The sequence below is a fragment of the Equus caballus genome, chromosome 9 (genome assembly GCF_041296265.1).
Source record: "Equus caballus isolate H_3958 breed thoroughbred chromosome 9, TB-T2T, whole genome shotgun sequence".
Classification (NCBI taxonomy): Eukaryota; Metazoa; Chordata; class Mammalia; order Perissodactyla; family Equidae; genus Equus; species Equus caballus.
In genome coordinates this window covers 79,658,691-79,683,782 of record NC_091692.1, presented here as the reverse complement: position 1 = coordinate 79,683,782, position 25,092 = coordinate 79,658,691, and the positions used below count along the sequence as shown (strand labels likewise).

The 25,092-nt window shown below is 38.4% G+C and overlaps 1 long non-coding RNA gene across 2 annotated transcripts in view; it reads right to left on the bottom strand.

The window, feature by feature from the left end:
* The window catches only part of LOC111775019 (uncharacterized), a 47,369-nt gene extending 23,420 nt beyond the window's left edge, over window positions 1-23,949 (bottom strand). For both annotated transcript variants that reach the window (XR_002810452.2, XR_011421384.1), the window contains exons 1-2: window positions 23,802-23,949; window positions 18,301-18,404 (exon numbers count right to left, since the gene is read on the bottom strand). This is a non-coding gene — a long non-coding RNA (uncharacterized lncRNA). The remainder of the gene's footprint in view (window positions 1-18,300; window positions 18,405-23,801) is intronic.
* Between the last annotated feature and the right edge of the window lie 1,143 nt (window positions 23,950-25,092).

Sequence of the window (25,092 nt, the reverse complement as noted above, 5' to 3'; positions counted from 1 at the left end):
CTTAACCACTCGGCCACGGGGCCAGCCCCAAGAGTCTGCCATTTTGAATGCCCAACCCAGTTGTAACTTCAGATAATATTGCTCCAACTGATGTCTCATTGCAGATGGATGAGACACTGCAGGCAAGAAATGCCTAGCTGAGCCTTTCCCAAATATTTGATCCACAAAATTATGAGTAGAATAGAATGTCTGTTGTTTTACACCACTAAGTTTGGGGGTAGTATTTAATGTAGTAATTGTAACAAGCACAGTCCAGGAGGTAAAAAATGAGTCTTGAAGTAGATCAACAATTAGAACGACAAGGAGGGATAAATGTAACAGAGGTGGATTGTAATTATAGGATTTGGTGACTGATTAGACGTGGGAAATGTGACAAAGGGAGGAACGAAAGACATTGCCATTTTATGTCCACGTGAATATTGGGATTCTAGTTCCATTAACTGAGATATTTAATTGCTAGAATTGTCCTATTCAGTTCTTCATTCACTCAATCCATCTTTTATTTAACAAAAGGTTATTTTCTTTTTTCGTAATTAGTAAGTTTTAATTTTTTAATTGAAGTAACATTGGTTTATAACATTATATAAATTTAAGGCGTACATCATTATATTTTAATTTCTGTGTAGACTACATCATGTTTAGCACCCAAAAACTAATTACCATCCATCGCTGTACACACATGCCCTGTCACCTCTTTCGAACTCCTCCCTTCCTCTTCCCACTCTGGTAACCACCAGTCTATCCTCTGTATCAACGTGTTTGTTTGTTGTTATTGTTTTTGCTGTTTTTTTTCTTCTACTTATGAGTGAGATCATACACTATTTGACTTTCTCCATCTGACTTATTTCACTTAGCATAATACCCTCAAAGTCTATGCATATTGCCACATGGCAAGATTTCATCTTTTTTTAGCTGAGGAGTATTCCATTGTGTATATATACCATATCTTTTTTGACCCATTCATCCCTTGATGGGCACTTAGGCTGTTTCCAAGTCTTGGCTATTGTGAATAAAGCTACAATGAACAGAGGGGTGCAAATATCTTTATGCATTCATGTTTTCATGTTCTTTGGATAAATACCCAGTAGTATTTATCCAAATACTGGATCATATGGTATTTCTATTCTAAATTTTTAAAGAAATCTCCATACTGTTTTCCATAGTGGCTGCACCAGTTTGCACTCCCACCAACAGTGTATGAGAGTTCCGTTTTCTCCCCATCTTCTCCAACGCTTTTTATTTCTTGTTTTGTTAATTATACCCATTCTGACATACATGAGGTGATATCTCATTGTAGTCTTGATTTGCATTTCCCTAAAAATTAGTGATGTTGAACATTTTTTCATGTGCCTGTCGGCCATCTGTATAAATTCTTTGGAAAAATATCTGTTCAGACCTTTTGTCTATTTCTTAATTGGGCTGTTTGTTTCTTTGTTGTTGAGATGTATGAGTTCTTTATATATTCTAGATATTAACACTTTATCAGATATATGGTTTGCAAATATCTTCTCCCAATTGTTAGGTTGTCTTTTTGTTTTGTTGATGGTTTCCTTTGCTGTGAAGAAGCTTTTTAGTTTGATGTATTCCCATTTGTTTATTTTTTGTACTGTTTCCCTTGCCTGGTCAGACATGATATTTGAAAATACTCTGCTAAGACTGATGTCAAAGAATATGTTTTCTTCTAGAGGTCATATGGTTTCAGGCCTTACATTCAAGTTTTTGATCCATTTTGAATTAAATTTTGTGTATGGTGTAAGAAAATGGTCTACTTTCATTCTTTTGAATGTGACTGTCCAGTTTTCCCCACACCGTATACCAAGAATCTTTTCTGATCATAATGGTATGAAACTAGAATCAACTACAAGAAGAAAACTGGAAAATCTGCCAATATGTGGAGATAAACAAAGTGCTACTGAACAACCATTGGGTCAAGGAAGAAATCAAAGGAGAAATAAAAGAATACAAAGAGACAAATGAAAACGAAAATAAGATATGCCAAATTTATGGGAAACGGCAAAAGACGTACTAAGAGGAAACTTTATAGCAATATAGGCATACCTTAACAAACAAGAAAAATCTCAAACAATCTAAAAGTGCACCTAAAGGAAGTAGAAAGAAGAATAAGAAAGTCCAAAATCAGTAGAAGGAAGGAAATAACAAAAATCAGAGCAGAAATAAATGAAAGAGACTAAAAAAACAATAGAAAAAAATCAATGAAACTAAGAGCTGATTCTTTAAAAAGAGAAAATTGACAAATGTTTAATTCAACTCACCAAGAAAGAAAGAGAGAAGTCTCAAATGAATAAAATTAGAAATGAAAGAGGAAAAATTGCAATGAACACCTCAGAAATACAAAAGATTATAAGAGAATACCATGAAAAGCTATATGCCAACAAATTGGATAATCTAGAAGAAATGGATAAATTCTTAGACTTATACAACCTTCCAAAACTGAATCAAGAAGAAATAGAGAGTTCTAATAGACCAATCACTAGTAAGGAGATCAAAACAATAATCAAAGACCTCCCCAAAAATGAAAGTCCAGGACCAGATGGCTTCCCTAGTGAATTCTACCAAACATTCAAAGAAGACTTAATACCTTTCCTTCTCAAACTATTCCAAAAAATTGAAGAGGAGGGCAAGTTTCCTAACTCATCCTATGAGGCCAGCATTACCCTGATACCAAAACTAGACAAGGACAACACAAAAAAAAAGAAAATTATAGGCCAATATCACTGATGAACATCGATGTAAAAATCCTCAACAAAATTCTAGCAAATCAAATACAACAATACATTAAAAAGATCATATATCATGATCAAGTGGGATTTATTCCAGGGATGCAGGGATGGTTCAACATGCGCAAATCAATCAACGTGATAGACCACATTAACAAAATGAAGAATAAAAATCACATGATCATCTTAATAGATGCAGAGAAAGCATTTGACAAGATACAGCATCTATCTATGATAAAAACTCTGAATAAAATGGGTGTAGAAGGAAAATACCTCAACATAATAAAGTCATATATGACAAACCCATAGCTAAGCTCATACTCGATGGAGAAAAACTGAAAGTTATCCCTTTAAGAACAGGAACTAGACAAAGATGCACACTTTCACCACTCTTATTTAACATAATATTGGAAGTCCTAGCCAGGGGATTCAGGCAAGGAAAAGAAAGAAGAGGATTCAAACTGAAAAGGAAGAAGTAAAACTGTCACTATTTGCAGGTGACATGATTTATTTATAGAAAACCCTAAAGAATCTACCAAAAAACTATTAGAAATAATAAATGAATACGATAAAGTTACAGGATACAAAAATCAATGAACAAAAATCAGTTGCATTTCTATACACTAACAATGAAGTAGCAGGAAGATAAATTAAGAATACAATCCATTTAAAATTGCCACAAAAAGAATAAAACATCTAGGGATAAATTTAACCAGAGAGGTGAAAGTCCTGTACATTGAAAACTATAAAACATTGTTGAAAGAAATTGAAGACACAAAGAAATGGAAAGAGATTCCATGCTCTTGGATGGGAAGAATTAACAGAGTTAAAATGTCCATACATTCTAAAGCAATCTACAGATTCAATGTAATCCCTATCAAAGTCCCAATGGCATTTTTCTCAGAAATAAAACAAAGAATTCTAAAATTTATATGGAACAACAAAAGACTCCAAACAGCCAAAAGAATCCTTAGAAAAAAGAACAAAGCTGGACGTACCACACTCCCTGATTTCAAAATATACTGCAGGGGCCAGCCTGGTGGCGCAGCAGTTAAGTTCGCACGTTCCGCTTCTCCGCTGCCCAAGGTTCGCTGGTTTGGATCCTGGGTGCGGACATGGCACCGCTTGGCAAAAGCCATGCTGTGGTAGGCGTCCCACATATAAAGCAGAGGAAGATGAGCATGGATGTTAGCTCAGGGCCAGTCTTCCTCAGCAAAAAGAGGAGGATTGGCAGTAGTTAGCTCAGGGCTAATCTTCCTCAAAAAAACACAAAATATACTGCAAAGCCATAGTAACCAAAACAGCATGGTACTATCACATAAACAGACACATAGATCAATGGAACAGAATCAAGAGCCCAGAAATAAAACCACACAGCCATGGACAGCTATCTTTGACAAGGGAGCCAAGAATATACAATGGAGAAAGGAGAGTCTCTTCAACAAATGGTTATGGAGTGTGTAGTATGCGTCAATTGATGTGCGGTAAACTAGAGATACAGAAAAACAAAAGACATGATTCTTATTCACAAAGAGCTTTCAGTCTAGAAGACAAAACGCTACTGCAAGCTGCTGATTAAGTACCATGAAATGGTCAGCCCAGGTGAAACTGAGGACAGAAAGATGAACTAAAGGATATTAGGTTCTAAAATCAGCCAAGATCTGCCCAGCGATATCACTTCTGAGATTTTTCTCCTGAGATTCTGATCCGTTCCTCCTGCATCCGTATTCTTCTAACTCTGGTATAGATAATCCCTGTACTGCTGAGTATGCTTCTCCATTTCCTGCTAATCCAGTCAAATTCTTTAGCCCAGGACTGAAGGTCTCCACAAATGCCTTCCCAGTGTGCTTCCTATAGTCCCCACTGACCTCTCTCACAAGTCAAAGGGAGTTGTTTATTGTCTCCCTGATACATTATGCTCATTAATGGTCTCCAAAGCACTGCTCTCTGGGTCCACCTGCCTGGAATGGTCTCTCCTCTTCTTTTCCTTCTTCAAAGTCCAAATACTCAATCCCAACTCAACCCATATCTCCTTATTTTGGTTATCACACCACAATATTTTTCCCCTTTTTGAATTCCCACAGCACTTTTTGACTCAGTCATTCACCGAGAACTCATATGATGCCAATCTATCTATAAGTATGTTTCATCTTCTTAACTAAATGTTTTTACAGGATAAAGACCAAAACTTCTCATTACATTCCTCATACCTAGCTGTGAATTGTATCCAAACAACATATGTCTAGTATTTCATGGTGCTGATGACAATGATGACAATTTGACATTGATATTACTTCCCAGTACTTCAAATACTTCTTGTTTATTTCAATTTGTTGAAGTTGATTTATTGTTTATAATCTAATAAATTATTTCCTTAATTACGTGTCATTTTAAAGGTCATGATTGATTATCTGGGAATGGATTTTTTTCCTTTTCTTTAATTTTTACCCTCTCCAGATATTGAAAAAATGATATTCTTGTTACCTGGATTACAAGCAACCTGATTCTATGAATCTTGGATATTAGAAAACAGGCACTATGATATCTGGACATAGTTTCCCAAATCTTAACTTTCTAATTGAGTCCAAGACTTTAGATAAAATTTCTAATAAGCAAATACTAATTTATTTTCATGGAGAAATCAAAACTTTAAATAAAACTTCTAATAAATATTAATTTAGTTATAATTTTCATTCAGAACAAGAAGCGAGGATAAATGGGAGCTATCTTTTAGATTATTAGGTACAGTGAAGAATTTAACTATATATGTCCTAATTAAACATATCGTAATGTGCTAAGCCTGGGGCCTACACAGAAATTACCTAGTCTCATCAATATGTTAAGGAAAATAAGGTAGATTGATAGAGAAACACATATATTTCTCAAAGCCTGAGGAAATCCTGACAATCTGTAGCAAAGGCCAAAGGTCCAGCTGTGAATATGTGATTTAAGCATCCCCTGGGAAACAAGAGCCATCGACCCTGACAAAGTTCATGCTGACCAAAATGTCGGTTTATTTTGTATGTGTCGTCTTAAAAATCAAAAACAGGAGACATGTTGCTTCTCACATCCTTCTTATTTATTTGCCACGTAAAGACGAACTGTCACAAAACGTCTCAGAACATGATGGCTTGAAATTTTATTTTTCACCAGTCTCAAGTTGGCTATGAAATTCTGGTGAAGTAAGACGTCAGGGTGTGGTCCCTTTGCTGTTGCACATTTTTTTTTCTCTTTCTACAAGAGTCAGCCAGCAAGGGGGAGAGGACACCACTCTAGACTAATAATGAGGAAACTTACATATACCTCCGCTTTTTGCCTTTCAACCCTGCTGCGGCCTGACAGTGAATTCTCAAAGGGTGACTAGATACTCTAAGGGTCTCTGGACTTTTCTTCTGTGCTAAGTGCTTACAGTCTGACCACGCTGCTGCTTCAGTCAGGGAGTGAACATTCATTTGGAATAGTTAGTTCAGTCCAGACGTCACCATGATGGTATCTCACCCAGGGAGAGGGAGTCCTCCCATTCATTTGAGTTAGGTGGTTTCGCAACCGCCAGCACATGGGGGAGGTGGGTTACAAAGGCTTTTCTTTCTGCCAAATGTATTTGACTCAGCTCCTTTACTATCTGTCTGGTGATGTGAATCTCTTATGAATAAACAAACTCAACCTTTGATGTCTTTTGCCCCAAAGGAGTGATAAGAAGTGTGATACTGTATGGAGTGAGCAGAGCATCTTAAGTATTTTTAAAAGAAAAACACTATACAAATTAATTCATTTTGAAAGGTTCAAAATAGGTTGGAGTCCTCCAAATGCAATAAGTTTTATTTTTCTTTACTGTACCTCTCAGATTCTATCCAATGGAATGAGGACGCTCTCAGCTGATGTTTGTCAATAGTTTTGACAATCACCAACGGAGCAGAGAAGGAAGGGTGCTTAGGGACAATATTCTTCTTCACAATATTGGGAGCCAGATTAGAATGAATCTTCATCCTTCTCTCAACACATCTAGCACGAGGAATGTTTTCCTAAAACACAGCGCCAAGAAATTGCAGAAATGGAGGGGTGAGGACAGAGAGGAAAGCAAGGATGAGATGGAAGAAAGATTCAAGATCTTGTCTTTGGCTAATTTATTGTCAGTATGAGTGATTTTCTATGATACATTATTTTTCTGAAAATATTCCTTCCCTGGCATGGAAGTAAATGTCTGCAATGATAGTTCGTAGCCCAAAAGAGCTCTGAAATAACAAAGTCCTCAGGTCATTAGAGCAGAACACAGGGGCAGGGCCAAGTTTATTGAAAGCAGAATGTAGACCTGCCAACTTGATTGTCTGATATTAGCAAATATTACCCCACAGATTATAGCCGTGATTTATTCTCATTAAAACAATATTGATACTTAGGAAATGTGATGCCTTACACTCTTATCTACCATTGGCAATTTAACTTCAACTAGATTGTTGGATTATTCACATAGCAGAGCAGAGACAGGGTAAAGTTCAGAACTCAGGACTTAACGGGTGTTTCAGGGGCATGAGGGAGCTGTAATGGTCGCTTATGAGAGAGATAGACATACAAGTGCAGTGGACTCTGGAAGGAGATAGGAAGTGTGAATGCAGAGAAAAGGAAGGGGCAGAACACCCTAATTAGCAGAAAGAATAAGGCTGGTTCTAAGATCTACATTCAATCGAATAGACACACAAATGTCATCTCTTTTAATTTATGAACGTTTTTTCCACCACGCCTAGGCTTCTGGGGACCAAGATTAAGGGGTGGGGAGCAATGAACACCGGGTTCAGCAAGAACAAGGGTATATCTGTCAGAAGACGGGAAACTTCTTTGTCATACTCATTTGAGACCGTTTTCGCAATCTGAATCCCATCAGCAGCCTGTGCTCGTGTAGATTGTCCAGGATTTAGATGACTGCTGTGTAGCCCTCTTTCAGCTGCAGAAGCGCAGTGGGATAGTCTGCAATGGACTAGTATTTCTAACAGAGCCAGAAACAAGGTCCAGGGGACTTTCTTGTGAGGAGTGATTACTTTAGATCGCATCCTGTAGTTGCTTGATTAAGGGAATGAAATGGACTCAAATAAAAAATTCAGAGTGTCCTGGAGAATGTCTGTCCGACTCTCAGGGCTTCCTTTCTCTTCCCTGTGAGCTCCTTAAAGCTAGACGCAATCTTGTTTACTGAAGTGCTTTCCCCCAGATTTGCTGCCCCACAGTTTCCCAAGCAGAATGAGCTCCCCATGGATGTGGGGTAGGAATAACAGATTTAGCTTGGGAAAGCACTGGGTAGGAAGAAGGGTTTTTAGCAAAGAGCTGACCCAGACCTATTTAGTTGGACCTATTTAATTTTGACAGAAAAATGTAAGTCAGGTAAGGCTTAAGTATAACCAACTCTATCGTACAAATGAGTAAATTGGGACTAAAAGGATGACGTTGCACAATTCACACAGCTGGGAAGTGGCAACATCAGGATGAGAACCCAGTTTTCTCACTCTTAGTCCGGGGTACCCTTCATTATACACATATATATTCCTGCTATGATGCAAGTAATACAACTTGTCTGTGTTTTAGGTACAAGTATGTGTTAGCTGGTTTAATTTTATATTCTTACCACCTAATTTGTTACTCTTGCTGCCTCTCGGCTGTCTCCTGACAAAATGATTGAGGCATTCCAAGAAGAAGTCGTTGTCCCCAGAAGCTATCTTATTCCTACATTTCCCTCAGCTCTTATTGAGTTTCTTGTGATACAAACGTGGGCATGTGACATAATTGAATGCAATAACAGAAGAAAGAAGGAGACCAATGCAATGAAGCTAGAATCTAAGAGACCACAGGAATCCTGGACAGGTTGTGCAACCAGGACATGGTGTATTCCTTGTCTACTCCTGGTTGTAGCATTTTTTTTTTGCCCTCCATCAAGTGTAAAAGACTAACAGCGTAAAGAGAAAACCTCTCCAAGCTTTGTTCTACGATTCTAATCTTACCTATCATATTAAATCATTTTGTACTGGTCAATCCTGGAAATAAGACTCACTTCTTACTTCAGCTGAATGGTAAGCTAAGGGAGTAAAGCTAAAGAAAGCAGCTCTTTCCTGGGAAGAGGTCACAGGATAGAAATCTTGGGAGCAGATAAATAGATAGAAGTCAGCATAGAGAACAGAGACACCTGGTGTGGAATGGGGAATGAAGGGTAAACGCTGGGGGTGACTTTCTCAAGGAGAAGCTATTTAAGTCTCTGGGAATTCATTGTTAAGGCAATCTGAAGAAAGGGAAGTATGTTTCTAACCTGATGGAAGAGTATATGTATAAAGGCACAAAAGTGGGGAGAACATAGATTTTTCGGTGAAAGTAAGTCATCTTTGTGACTAGAGTATAAAATTTGAGTAGAAGACAACAAGAGTTAAACAGAAGCTAGGTTTTCCCAGGGCTAATATGCATTCCCACCTTCCCAGCAGAATGTATCCAGCGAGTGGAATTCAGGTAATAAACATACAGATATTTGAGACAATAATAATTAAGTGAGGCAAACCATACAAAAACCATGAGTCAACTCATTTGCTCTCAGAACAGCCTGCTATTATCACCCCATTCTACAGATGAGGAAACTGAGGCACAAAGAAGTAAAGAAACTCATTCAAAGTAAGTGATGAAGTTTTGAATCAAACCTGGCATTGTAGCTCCAAAGTCTAGGTTATACCAAAATCTACAACCGACCACTATGGCCGAAAGAAAATGACTCCAAATGCAATAGAGCAGGAGTCAGCAAACCACAGCCTGTGGGCTAATTATGACCCTCTGCATGCTTTTTATGGTCCATTAACTAAGAAAGGATTTTACCTTTTTTTTTTTTTTTTTTTTGGTGAGGAAGATTGTCCCTGAGCTAACATCTGTGCTAACCTTCCTCTATTTTGTATGTGGGACACCATCACAGTGTGGCTTGGTAAGTGGTGTGTAGGTCCATGCCCAGATGTGAACCCCTGAACCCTGGGCCGCAGAAGCAGAGGGCACCAACCTAACCACTATACCGACCAACTGGCTGACCCCAGGATTTTGCACTTTTTAACTATTCTCAAACCAATAATTTATGCCCAGATTTTTTATATATTAAGGAGAAAAGGTTCAGGTGTGACAGAGTTCTTTGTCTACTGAAATCACCGTATTCTGTTTGAGGTAGGATGAAATGACACTATTGCCTTCTCTCTCCAACCGGCTTCTGTAAAGTGGCATAGGTTTGCAAATGGCTTGATTTTCAGGGATAAAAGTGAAAATTTCAGTTATCAAGTGTGCAAAGAGCAGTTAGCTGAGGAAGGAGACGATGAATAAATGTTCTCAAATCTCTGCTCCCTTGGCCAATCTCCAGCTCAGAGTGAAGGGCTCGTTTTCCAGAAAAACAGGGGCTGCTCAGACCCAGTTACTTACACCTTGTAGGTAAGCTCTTTTTTTCCCAACATGAAATCAATCACTGAATGAAACCTTTGTAACTTAGGGGCGTAAACTGTCCAACCTTGTGGCTGTTTATGATTATAGCTGGCAAAATGAAAGATTGCTCAGTAGATATTAATAGTTAAAACAACAGAGGGAAAGAAAGAAGCAAGTTAATCTCGTTTAGGACTTCCAAAATGAGGAAACCGGCTCGTGAGGAAGTCCTTGGATCTCGATGGGGATGCCCAGTGCTCTGTTCTCGTTGACCCGCAAAGCACCACCTTCATCTGGAACAGGTGTTGAGAAATGGAGGCAAAAAATCTGACACTGCTTGGTGTTTCTCTGCTAGAAAGGAAATGAAATTTCCCTCGGTTTAGTTTCCTCTCTGATTCAGTTACCTTTTTTTCCAGTTAGCGTACAGTACTATTGAGAGTATCTTTTGGAGAATAAAGGGCATCTCCTTTCGAAGAACAGAACCTGCTGAGTGTTAGAATAACTGCATTTGTGGCAGCCTCTCCCTGAGTGGAAACTTAAAATTGTAAGATGCTTGGAAGTTTAAACTTGAAGGATTCTCTTGGCTCTTCCATTGAGCCTAATGCTTCATGGATCCAAAATAATATCACAAAGAGATTCCTAAACATTTTGACAAGGGTGCTTCTGGAATGGGCCTGAATAAAACTATAGTTGATGGGCTAATTAGGACCTTCTGCATGCTTTTATATGGCCCCATTAACTAAGAATGGATTTGATATTTTTTAACTATTGAAAAAGCATCAAAAGAAAAGTTATCAAAAATATCAAATGTCAAAATATTTCAATTCAAATTTGTGTGAATAAATAAAGTTTTATTGGTATCCAGCCACGCTTATTCACTTACATATTACCTATGGCTCCTTTGTGCTACAAAGGCAGAATTGCATAGTTACTACAGAGACCATATGACCTGTAAATAGTTAATGAATAGTAAATAGATTTGTCAATCTCTGGTCGAGAGTATTAAGGAACTGAATTGAGAGAGAAAAGTACCTTCTTTTCCTAAAACTGCAGCCTATTAGAAGTTGAATATTTCTTAGAGGCATTTGCAAAAATCCAGTTTAGGCTATATGGACCTAGAGAAAAAAATAGAAACAGAACCACTCATTTCCAGTGGATATGATTGAAACAAACTGAAAACTGCTCTGAGTAAATTGACCAGGTCTGGCACGCTCCACTAAGTCAAATTAAATTCATCCATGACCTGCCAACTCTCCACTAATGATTGTGCTGAACGATATGAAATCATGGTTTTTGTAGGTCAAAAACAATTAAATATTGGCAATTTCACGTGGTTCGTATGATTTCCTAAGATGCCCTACAAAGAAAGGAGTCTGCTTTAATATCCATCTTCTTCATCAGCTTCCCTCTGTCAGGCTTTGCACTTGATTTTATTTTATTTTCCAACACAACGAATGCAGAGCACACGTTTGTTGACAAGCTGGTAATGAAACAAGTTAAAGTTCTTTCCGCGTATTTGACGTCAGGAATAGTGTTACGAAGAAAGGATATGAGGACTTGAAACTTAAAGCAAGAAGTAAATTCCACGTTCTAGGGTCTTCCTTAGAGCTTGGTGTGTTGCTCTGGGGGCAGAGGAAGACTTGGCGGGTTTGGCTGAAGGACTAGACGTTCAATTCCTGCCTTTGCTTCCACAATTGCTAGTCCGTTTAACATCAGAGCGCTAAAACTGTTGTGGATTTGTCCTACTGTAATTAGGTTTCTTTTTTCTCTTTTTGGTGAAAGAACAACAAAAATTATATTGAGTCCAAGATACACGTTTGTGTATATACATCTGCACACAGACACACACGCACAAATGCAGTGTGTATGGATTCCAATCAATACTTTCTTTGTGTTAAACCATTTTAAAGAATTCCATGAAATAATGAATATTATAGAACTCGATCAAAATAACAAAGCATTTATTTACGGTGGATAAATATTTTCTCACTGTTTTGCAATTTTTTTATTCATTTTACTCTTTCACTGGTCTGTAAACTCCGTGAAGGCAGGGACATACTTAACTTATTAATTAATCATGAATTCTGCAAAGCTTACTATTATTTCCAGGGCATAAACATACATACACTGAATGAAAACAGAGGGAGAAAGAGAGTATCCAGAAATTCAGATGACAAGCGCAACCCTGAATTTTAACCACAGGCCCAGATTTATCCAAGCAAGTCAGAGTTGTACCTCACGTATGGCCATAAACAGAAGAAATGTTTCAACAAAAATGCAACATCGGATTGGAGAAGAAAATGGATTAAAGACGAATTTAACCTATGGAAAGACATAAAACTACAAACCAGTTAACATAATTGGTGCTTTTGCATTTCACGGAAAATAAGAATTTAAACTTCCCTTAGGTAGCTTCATTTATTATTGTTTTTTTAATGTAACTTTGTTTGTTCCCTGTAACTGTTATAACATGCTTGGTGTTTTCAAACAGGTGAAATTTATTCTCTCACAGTTCTGGAGGCCAGAAGGCTAAAATCTGGGTTTAGGCGAGGCTGCACACCCTCCAGAGGCTCCAGGAGAGAATTCATTCCTTGCCCCTTTCAGTGTCTGGTGGCTCTCAGCATTCCTTGGCTTGTGGCTGCATCTCCCACTGTTCCACCTTCCTATCACCTTCTCCTCTGTCTAACATCCCTCTACCTCTTTCTTATAAGGATGCTTGTGATGGCTTCAGGGTTTCCCAGATAATCCAGGCTAAGTACTTCTTCTCAAAATCCTTAACTTGGGGCCGGCCTGGTGGTGTAGTGGTTAAGTTTATGAGCTCCACTTTAGTGGCAGCCTGGAGTTGGCAGGTTCAGATCCCAGGCACAGACCTAGCACTGCTCATCAAGCCATGCTGTGGCGGTGTCCCACATACAAAACAGAGGAAGACTGGCACAGATGTTAGCTCAGCAACAATCTTCCTCAAGCAAAAAGAGGAAGATTGGCTACAGATGTTAGCTCAGGGCCAATCTTCCTCAAAAAGAAAAAAAAGATCCTTAACTTAATCTCATTTTTGCTACATAAGGGAACATTTACTCTTTTTCTGTGTAAAGTAATATTCACAGGGATTAGGAAGTGAACCTGTCTTTGGAGCACCATTTTGACATCATATTGAAGTATATCTTAAGTTGCTCTTAAATTTTCTGAATATAAATGGAAGTGATGTCAAAGTACCTTTTATGTTGGAGTTAACTATGACTATTTTAATGTGAGATAAAGGATAGTCTTCTCCAAAGAATTCCTCTTGAGCTGCTAACTCTGCATTACTGTACATAGATATATATGAACAAAATACAGCCTCTAAAGATACGTGTTACCAAATCATCTTTTCAAAAATGAAGAGGGAAAACTAAATGTACTATCAAAGAAATTTCTGTTATGAATTTTTCAATGAGTTCTTTTTTTTTTACCCACAAGAAGAATTCTCCAGTAAAGATCTTTCACTTGATTAAAAACAGACTCTAATAAAAAGTGTGTTAGGATCACAACGATAACCTATATTCAAGAACATGAATAAAAGTGTCCTTGCAGCGAAAGGCTCCCATGTGTTCACATTTGATGCTGGGAAATAACTGTATGATGTGGAGAAGTGATTACTACCAGCTGTAAGCATGCACACCATGCAATAAAGCCCATCCATACAGCCGCTTGGAAATTATTTTCTTCCTCTCTCTCTCTTTCTCCCAACAGTTCCATGAAATATGGCGAAATTTTTCCCCTCTTACTGAATACCAAACTTTTCAAATCTCTGTATATGAAAAGAGAGAGACTTTCAAGAGCAGCAAGAAGAAACACAGGGGCCGGCCTAGTGGTGCAGCGGTTAAGCGCTCACCGCTTCCAGCGTCCCGGGGTTCGTCAGTTCAGATCCCGGGTGCAGACACGGCACTGCTTGGCAAGCCACGCTGTGGCAGGCGTCCCACTTATAAAGTAAAGGAAGATGGGCACGGATGTGAGCTCAGGGCCAGGCTTCCTCAGCAAAAAGAGGAGGCTTGGCAGCAGATGATAGCTCAGGGCTAATCTTCTTCTTCTTCAAAAAAGAAGAAACACAAAGTTTACCTGCCCTTCCACAAGAACAAGACTGACTACACTATGTCATCTTGCCCTGTCTTCAAATTCCATTACAGAATATTTTATATTGTTTTCCAGCGGCATTGGCAGGTTTTAAATCCTTATGGCCTAGAAAACGTGGTTAAAATACAAGAAAAACTGTTCTGAATAAAAGGTGTTCAGATTTCAATAAAGCATCCTTTACGTATAAAATCTTACCATTGGAAGTAATTTGAAATGTCATCCTGACCATCTTCCTGAACTTCAGGTATGGCAGTTTGCATCACTTCGTCAGAATTCCCTTCCAGAAAGCCTGGTGTCTCCCTAGACCTGTCTTACTTTATCCAAACTAAACTACTCTGTGGAGGGATTTCTGGAGTGATAAGAAAGAGTAATGGGGAGAGGGTGAAGAAAATTTGAGAAGCTCTTAATTAAAAGGAACACGTCTTGGGTTTTATTCTGTTTTAAATATTTGATATCCCAATAAGAATTTTTTATGAGGAAAATATCCCCAGTTTAAGGAGAAAAAGGAATATCACCACCTTAATCTTTTCAACAGGCAAGTTATGAGAAGAAAGAACATGAGACACATCACTGTGGACTTCAGAGCCTTTTTCCTTTTTCTTTTTTTTTTTTTTTACCTGATGCAACTAGATATAAGTTAATCAAGGGAAGAGAATTTTGGCAAAAGTACTTACTGTGTTCTAACGTGTGAACAGCAGAGCCAAGTAACTACAGAAAATTTTGCCCCTTGAGAGAAAGCTAAGCAACAGATAGTCCCTTAATTAATAAGATAAAAGATGATGATCTCTTTGCTTAGATATCACTTCTCTTCATCACTCAGGCTTGGCCTGATGTCCCCGTGCATACAAGGTTCCCTTTACAACATCTGTCTAAGCACTCAACACACTTCATTTTAATTGACTGCTCTCCCACACAGACCCCCCTCAATATAGACTCTGTGACAGGCTGTATTAGCTTATATTATTAAAATCTTAGAATATAGCAAAGTATATGATCTATCTTAAGTAATAAGCATTTGTTGAAGGAAAGAACAGGAAAAAAGATGTCTTACGAAAAGGGAGAATTGGACTCACATACTCAAAAGCACAGAGCTCTTTTGCTTGAGAGTATCACCTAAATACTCATATAAATTCATTCCTTGTTCATTATGGTCCACCCAGCCTCATGTCAATGATCAGTAATGTAATAACGAGAAAACAATTGATCTGGGCCAGGTGTATTACACACATTACCCCTTAGCAACATTACCTCTAGAGCAGGTGAGTATTACTGTCCTCACCTTAGGAATGAGAGAATTAGACTCAGACATACTCCTGCCCTTAAGTGGCCACTCCCAATTTTAAGCCTAGTTGTGTAGAGCTCTCAAGCTGATGTTCTTTCCATTGCACACCTTGCCCTTTGTTTCCCAAAAGCTCCTTTTTCCTTAGTAACGAAAAAGTTGATGAAAGCTGCTTTAATCTTGTTTGTACATGGAATTCATAGCACATCCTGAGGGTAATATGTGGCAAAGGATTGCAAATCAATGGGTAGGAGAACAAATGATCAGCGAGTAAGGACAGGGAGATTACCCAAAACTGCGAAAGGAGAGACATCAGCAGGAACTGTGAGCAGCAGCGCTCCAAGCCTCAGTGTCCTGTTGACACTTAGAGTTTGATAAGGTGACATATTCTCAGAGGGGGATTTGGTGCACCCTAGGCATTGGGCTTCCAGGCAAAGCCAAGAATTTCATGCCCAAAAGTGCAGACGGAGCCAGAGTGCTTCCTGACTCCATGTTACCATGAGGCCTAGAATGGAGAGGCCATTAATGATGACCCACATGGACCAAGAATGGAGGGGCCTTCTGTAATATTCTGCTCTGTATCAGATGATACGAGCCTTTGCACAACCCTTCAGGAAGAGACACGGAATAATCTTCAATAACGACAGAGACTGAATTTTTGAGCAGATCAACTAGATGAGAGCTCAGAGTAAAATTAAGTTCAATAAATCTTTAAACAATATAATGTGTCATTTCTCACATTCCTGAGACTGCTGGGAAAAATTCATATCTGATATATATTGATAAGGCCATTTATCATTTTGCTCATATTGTCCCTTGGCCTTCATTTTCCCCTTCTGAAAATAAAAGGCATTGCTTTCCCAGTCTCTTCCTATAAGGAAAAAAACATATTAAACATTTTCATTTTCCATTGTTAAGATACTGTTTTGTCCAGTGGCTACCAAAACTAACCTTCCCTATTATCTGGGGTGAAGATTTTTTAAGTTTATAGTCCTGTGTCCTATCCTTAGATATTCTGACTCATTAGCTTTTTACCGACTCAAAAATAATGGTAGGGAGAAGTTCACTGAAGTCTATGAGGCAACATGGCTTAAAAATGAGGTTGCCAGAATTCCGATTTCATTGTTCATTGGTTACCTCGATATGATACACGTTTGGAGACCTTTTGAAAGAAATAAGAAAAGTGGCAACAAACAGGTAAATCACCGATTTAACTTTTAAGTGTGACTAAAATCCAGTTTTTGGGTTTAACGGAATGGTTTGGGAACAAGATTATTCCATCAAAAGAAAATTATTTTCAGAAAATGGAAATTGGCAATTTACCCATTGAAGTCTGGAAGGAACTCAAATGTCTGCATTTCCACTGGGAATACATTCTGACAGCCAGGGGGTAGGGAGCGTTGACAGTACAAAAATAACCACCTGTTGTGGAACAGAAGAGGAAGAAGCCAGGTGGGAGACATACCCCACAGAGGAAATTTGAGCAGCCTCTTGGCTTCCTATGGGATAGAGGGGAGCAGAAGAGCTGGCAGCAGGGAAGTCGAGAAAAAGAAATCTGAGCAGGTTTCTTAGCTGTCTTCCATGTGGGGAAGGCAGGACTGAATTGCAGAGACTGTAAAACAGGAAGACTGACAATAAAAACATGTGTGTTTAAGGCACATTTAAGCTATTAGAATGCTGCAGAAACACATAATAACTCCTCTGAAATTACAGGTGTGTCTAAATGGATGTGAAACCAGAAGTTCCCGCAGTCACTATCATTCAAGAAAATTAAAATGTCCAGTAAAATGTTCTTCTGAGAAAATAGTATTAGCAGGAAAATAGAGTTTTAAACATAAAGGAGGTACAAGAACAAAGAAATATGCTACCAAAAATCCAAGTTCAAGGGTTATTGAAATGAAGGCCTACAGCCTTTTTTGCCATGTCTGGTACCAAACTAGGCAGCAAAGAGTAATATTTATTTACATTTCTTTTCCCCTTTCTTTCTGACCCTCTCTCTTTTAAGGTAAAAGGAAAAGATGAAATATCCTAACATTTAGGGATACAAGTAAACATTTAGGGATAGGAAAAAATCTATAAACAGAATACAGGGGTCAATAATTATCATTGACTAGCCGAAAATATCCCATCGACTTAGAAATTAACTACAAAGGGTGCAGCATATTTAACAAGCAGCCATCATACGCCGTGCTTTGTTTTAAGTGTTTTCTTTTTACTCCTCATTTCAAGCAAGTGAGGTGTTATTATCCTCACTCTGCAAAATAAGAAACTGATATGGAGAAATATTCAGTACCTTTTTCAAATATATAGCACTCCTAAGTGATAAGTCTGAGATTCGATGCTGGGTTCGATGGCTGTAAAGACATCGCACGGCAATATGTTACTACGGAGCAGCAGGAGCTGTGCAAAGCATAGCCAAGATTCTGAAAAACGTTGAAAGAAAAAATGTTTCTCAGAAGTTAAATACACATCCCACAAAAGTCTCTCAAGCCTCCTCAGAGCATATTTATTCATGTTAGGATGAAACGTTAACAAACGTGGTTATCTCATTTCTAAGCCCAGAGCTGATTAATAATAGCAAATTAGCAGACTGTTTAGGGGAGTGTGAGCCAGAGGCAAAGACGCTGGTGAAATAGGAAAGAGGAACCGGTAACTTAACAATGGGTAGATTATCGCTTTCCTTTCTTTGGGTTGCAAGTGACAGAAAAGTTAAACTCACTGAAGCAAAGAGGACCCAGTGGTTTATGAGTCACCCACCTGTGAAATCCAGTCATAGGGACTCCAAGGGCTCAAACACGAGACCAGGACCCAGTTTCTCTCCACTGTCATTTTCTGCTTCCAGCTGGTAACCTCCAAGACCTCTGGAACCACAATTTTTCGATTTTAATAAAAGCAGAAAGAAAATGTATACACTTTGCCCATTTCAGCGCCCCCGAAATAGTTCTCGATGATTGTTTTTAACTCTGGTTGGCCCTGGGCACAGATGTGAAACAAACACAGTGGCCAGAGGGGAAAAAAGGCTTGGGCTGAGGAGGGATGGAGCCACACCTGAAATACACATACTGAGGTTTCAAGCGGTTTGGTTTCTTTAAAAACTTCAGGGTGTGACAAAAGAAGAAGGTACTAATTGGTGCTGAGAGAGAAATAAAGAAAAGTGGGAACTGCAGATGAACACAGAAAAATCTATTTATAAAATGCAAACTTAAGAACACAAAAGTCCAGCTAAGCTTCTTTTGATTTTGATATTATTGAGCATCTACTATGTACCAGGCACCATACTACACACTTAGGATATTGGGTTTGCAATCTAGTCTTTTTTGTTTTTTTTTTAAAGTTTGGCACCTGAGCTAACAACTGTTGCCAATCTCCTTTTTTATTTTTCCTGCTATTTCTCCCCAAATCCCCCCAGTACGTAGTTGTATATTTTAGTTGTGGGTCCTTCTAGTGGTGGCATGTGGGACACCGCCTCAGCATGGCCTGACGAGTGGTGCCATGTCCATGCCCAGGATCCAAACCAGTGAAACCCTGGGCCACCGAAACAGAGCGCACGAACTTAATCACTCAGCCATGGGCCGGCCCCAGCAATCTAGTTTTAGATTCCATTCTTCAGTTTGTCTGGCATGAATTTCGTACTCAAAGTCTAGTATTTATATTGGTTCTATGAATTTTTAATTAAATATCTAATCCTAAATATTAAAATAATAACAATAATCATATTCTAACGGCTACTCAATGGAAAAGAAGAGAACTAGAAGCAGTAACAAAGAATTCATTTTTGCGCCAGATAAAATATTGGATGCCAAAACATGTTAACACTTCAAGTTGTTAAATATCCATCCATCAGTTACTCAACAGAGATTGGCAGGCATTTTTATTAGGCACAATTAAACAATTCTGTGAATTTCTATGTTCACAGTCAAGTGTCTGTTCATACAATGGAGAAAATGAATACAGCAGAAATACTCCACAAAGATCTTTTATGCAACCGAAGAACACTCCTTATGCAGCTTAATAACAAGCTCTATTTAGTATAGCAATTTACACATTTTCCTTTCTCTTGGACTTTTCCGAAACCGATTTATAGAAGATGTTTTTACATGGATTTAATCTGTAATTTTTAAAATAAGAAATCAGATAGACCAAAGGGAAATACTAAATTATAAAGGCAGAAGTGGCAAAAGTAGTTTTCTGTGAGTTCAGTATTTAAGAGGTGTACCTGTATATGGCGAATTGGGGGTGGGGGTGGGGAAGAGCAGGGAAGTGAAGGAAATTCCATTGAAATTTATTTCGCTCTAAATTTCCTTTGACTTTCTTCTGTCCCTGAAGTCTAGGCTAGGTTCTCTCCAAGGGCATTTTCTTTCAAAGTTGAATAACAATTTCATCATCATTATTATGTTTCTGTTTTCATGCAGAAAACATCTTAGTTTCGTAATCAAACCTCTATTAGTCTGGTGCCTCAAAAATTATTTCTTCTGCTTCATGGGAAGGTCTCAAATCCAGGTAAAATCCTTACTCTGGGCTTGATAGATATACTAATCCTAGAGAAAGATAAACTGTCCCAGGCTTCTTATGAATAAATGTTGAATACGTTGAAGACATCCACTCAGCAAATGGAATGCAGTGGGTAATAATCTAGACTCTGGAGGCAGGATTCCTGGGTTCAAATCCCACCACATCACTGACTTAGTTCTGACTGCTATAACAAAATTCCAGATTGAGTGGCTTATAAACAACAGAAATGTACTTCTCACAGTTCTGGAGGCTGGAAGTCCAAGATCAGGGAGCCAGCAGGGTCAGGTTCTGCTGGAAGCTATCGTCTTCCCTGTGGGTGACTGTCCACTCCTCATGGTGTCCTCACGTGGTAGGGAGAGTTCCCTGGGGTCTCTTTTATCAGGACACTCATTCATGAGGGCTATGCCCTCAGTCCCTAAGCACTTCCCAAAGGCCCCGCCCCCTATGACCATCACCTTGGGCATTAGGATTTCAACACAGGAATTGGGGAGGGGACACAAACATTCAGACCACAGCAGTTACATAATAGTTATGTGACCTTGGGATTTTACTTAACATTTCCAATCTTTAATATCCTCATCTGTATGTTGACCTCTTGGAGAATTCTGTACATCAAATATACCACTTAGCACATTGCCTGTACAAATGTTGAATAAAGTCTGTGTATTATTATGGCTAATCTTCGTATCAATAATGACAAAATATCTGTATTTTTTAACAAGAAGATTTGGATAAATGACATGGGTCCACAAACAACGGATAGGATTTCCACAATAAAAAATACATTGTTACGAGGAGGGGGATGTGTTGAACAAAAGAAAAAAGAAACAAGAAACATCAGCAGAGGCAAGGTGGTAGAAAATAACAGCTAATCCATTGAGGCTAGAACATAAAACACTTATTAGGTTAGTGTGGCAAAGAAGACTGGAAGCATGTCCCCCGCAGCCTGGATTGGTGGCCCTACTGTGCATGCTCAAGGACGTCTTGGCGTCCTTCAATGCATTATATATACCGCGGCAACCTCAGGCTTGGAGAAGCAAACGATCCAGGTTAAATCTTGGTCTTGCTACTTACTTTTGTACAACGGGTCAAAAAAAAACTCTTAACTTTTCTGAGTCTCAATTTTTAACAGATAAATGGGAACAATATCACTTTGCATGGTCATTTTCAAATATTAAAAATCTTAATAGCAAGGACTACTGCCTTTGAGTGCCAGGCATTGTGCTAATGTCTTCATATCTATATTTTATTTACCATCCTCAACTTCTCTAGGATAATGAATGAAAAGTGGTTATCACACAAGAACTACCTGCAGATTCAGAGACCCAACCAGAGGCTGCCAAGGAAAGCTATTAATCATAAGAAACAAGATGGATTCCTTTGAGTTTTTATAGATTACAGAAGGTGGGGCTGAAGACAATTTTAAGGAATTTTCTGAGCAAAGAGACTTTCTATTTATATCTAAATTATGATAATTTTTTCCTGCATTCCTCGCAGCATTACCGTTAAGATTTTAAAAAAATACTATACAGTAGAAGACTCTTTATCTTAAAACCCCTAGTAGGTCAAGTAATCAAAATGTCATTTAAAGAGAAGAACAATAAGAAAGATACATAAATATTTAATCTAACTTAAAACTTTTAAAAAGTACATTTATTGGCCAAACTTTTGATGTAAGACCAAGATATTTCTTTGAGTACAAGTTCACTGATTTGAAATCTGCATCATCTCACAAGTTCACTGATTTGAAATCTGTATCAGCTCTCAGAAGAAAATCACACTCACAACGCATCTGTGAGATTTCCACATTTGCTTTCTTAGAATTGGAGCAGAATCTGTGAAAACACACTTGCAAAGCAAGCTAAGCTCAAGGCCATTATGGGATGCTACATTTCTTCCTCTACTTTCTTTACAACTGTCTTATCCATCCATCTTCTATAGAGCATTTTTTAATGCTGCAGAATGCATGTTTTGCAAAGCACAGAGCTTACTTTTCTTAGAAACAACTTTCTTCTTTCCCGTGCGTATTTAATTGGTTTGATTGATGTTTAACTAAATTACACAATGCCTATAAGGTGTAACTGGCATAAACTTGTTTGGGAACCACCACCCTTGACACTTGGTAAGCATTCAACTCATTTGATGGGAAGAGATATGTGTGGACATCTAGAGAAAAGCCTACTAGTCACGAGCTTTCAGGATATGGTGGGCTCCTGCCAGTATGATTAATAGAGGGAATGGATATTATTTAATCTAGCAGATCTATTAAGGGGAGATTAATTAAGAGCATGTCTCCTCTTTGTTAAAGCGTATTACAAGCTCTTATTTTAATTTGAGAGAGGATACCATATTTCCTTAGATCATTCTTCTATGACCTAAATACACTTCAACATATTTGATTTTACACAAAGAAGAAAATTCCTAGCCAAATAAAAAATCACTTACACCTTAGCAGCGAACATGAAAGAAGCAGCTGTTCAAGATGCGGGTCCATCCCCAAAACACTTTATAGTTCATCTTACCTTTGGGCATTCACCTTATTTGCGTTCCAATGGTGGCAAAGCAGAGCCAATCGCAGAGATGGTTTAGTTTCTATACCTCACTCCACTTTTCATTTCAAATCCCCATTTGTGATGTGGCCCAAGGCCAAACAAAAGTACTCCAGGATTTTTTCCATAGGATTCAAAAGCCTGAGAGAGTGGCGCTAAATGAGTCTTCCCAGTTCCGATGCTATCAGATTTCCGTTAACCAGGTCTTAAGGTGATTCTGCATGTAGGTCTAACAGGGAAATACATGGCAGGGTACCACCAGGCACAGGCACTGGTCCACCACAAAATCTGTTCTGTATTTATACACATTTATAATCCACTCCAATAAATCCTGAAATGTCTATTATTTTCAGCAATGGAGAGATAACCCTCATTCTCTAGATTGAGGAAAAGTCCGTCACTGAGATAGAATTCCCTTTTCTAGCCATGAAGAATTTGTGGAGGTACAGGGTAGGAAATGTCTGAGTCCCTCAAAAAATGACAAAGTGAAATAATCCTAAAATTCAATATATCTATCAGTTATTGTTCCCCAAGAAATCTTGATTGCCAGTGTCTGCTTGTTTTCTTGCCATCCACGTAGAATCTTTTCATCAAATTGGTATTCACATGTGTTCCTTAGAGCTACAAGTCATAGACCAAGAAAATGAATGAGAAGTCAGAGCTCCCTAAAATTGCTTGTGGGTTGTAGATCCAAGCCTTTTGTTTTGGTATGAATAAGCTCTATTCATCCAGCTTTTTCAGAATTGACCAACTTGTTTGTCAATTACTGTTGTGTGCAAAACTGGCATTATTTCTTCAACTCGAGTATAATGAGAAATATCTTTATCCGCACCACACACATGTCATAGAGCATGTCCATTGGTCCTTAACTATGCCTTTGCATTTCCCAAGCAAGTTAATATATAGTAAGTAGCAACCTAGTACTAGGCGCCAGGCTAAGCTTTTTATATATAGTGTTCTTTCCAAAATAAAGCATTTCTAGAGTAGTGAGGTAAAGAATCTGAGCAATATTTGGGAAATTAACTAATAAATGCTCACAACAAAAAGAAAATAAGCATTTCTTTAGTTTGGCCCAGCAGAAAGGTTTGAATTACAAAGCTCTCTGGGAATGTAAATTTAGAGTGGCATAGAGAAGAAGCAAGAAGAATTACCCAGTAAAATAGAGATTTTTCAGCATTAACAGATCAAACCACTTACAAAAATCTCAGTGCCCCTTCTGTCTGTAGCTTACTCTGTCATCAGGGTTATCTTCACACTATTCAGATTACGATGTCAGAAGAGAAACCAACTGAAAGTCTGACTAAGAATTAGATAATAAAACCACTTACTATTCGTGCAATTTACAGTTCTGGTTTAAAGGGTAACGTCACTACAAAGAAACCAGTTGCTAGGAAGCTGCTAAAACAAATCAAGAAAAAGGGTCTAATAATTAACTCTAGTAGCTACATTCAACCAAGCAGGCAAAAAAAGCATTTGCTTGATTAGGAGACAGATAGAACTGGAGTAATTGGAAATAACCCGAGGAGAATGGATAAAACAAATCATCACATAGTCACACAATGAAGTACCACTGGAGATGAAAGGAATATACACACAAAAACATGGATTTCAAAAACATTAGGTGGAGTAAGAGAAGTCAGAGCTAAAGAAGTATAATATGGGGGCTGGCCTGGTGGTGTAGTGAAGTTCACATAATCAGCTTTGGCCTGGGGTTCGCGGGTTAGGATCCCAGGCGCAGACCTACACACCACTCATCAAGCCACACTGTGGTGGCATCCCACATAAAATAGAGGAAGATTGGCACAGATGTTAGTTCAGAGCCAGTCTTCCTCACAAAGGAAAAAAAAAAAGAACAGGCAGAAGTAAACTATGGTGATAGAAATCAGAGGAGTAGCTGCCTGAGGGTGGGGTAAGACCTGACAGAAAAGGGGCATGAGGGAACTTTCTGAGGTGAAGGAAATGTTCTGTATTTTTCTATCAATTTGTTTTCACCGTGTAACAAATCATTGCAAAGCCCAGTAGCTTAAAGCAACATTCACTTTACTTAGCTCACGATTTTGTTGGTCGTCTGGGTAGTTTTTCTCATCTGGACAAGCCCAGCTGACCTTAGACAGCTCTCACACATACTCTTGTATGATCTGGACGATCTAGGAGGACCCTCTCACGTGTCTGGTTGTGGCAGGCTTTGAGCTGGGTTACCTCGGTTCTCCTCCAAGTGTCCTCTCATCCTCCAGCAGCCTAGCTCAGACTCATTCGCATGGTCATCTCAGGATTCCAAGAATTCACAACCATTCTTTCAATCTACTCCAATCTTGATTGAAATGTTATTTACATGGGTGTATACACATTGTCCAAACACATACTCAAAATTAGTGTGTTTAAAATAATTTTTTAAAAATCATGTGTTTTGCTGTATGTAAATTATCTCTCAGACTGAAAATACCAAAGGGGGCTGGCCCAGTGGTGTACTGGTTGGGTTCATGCATTC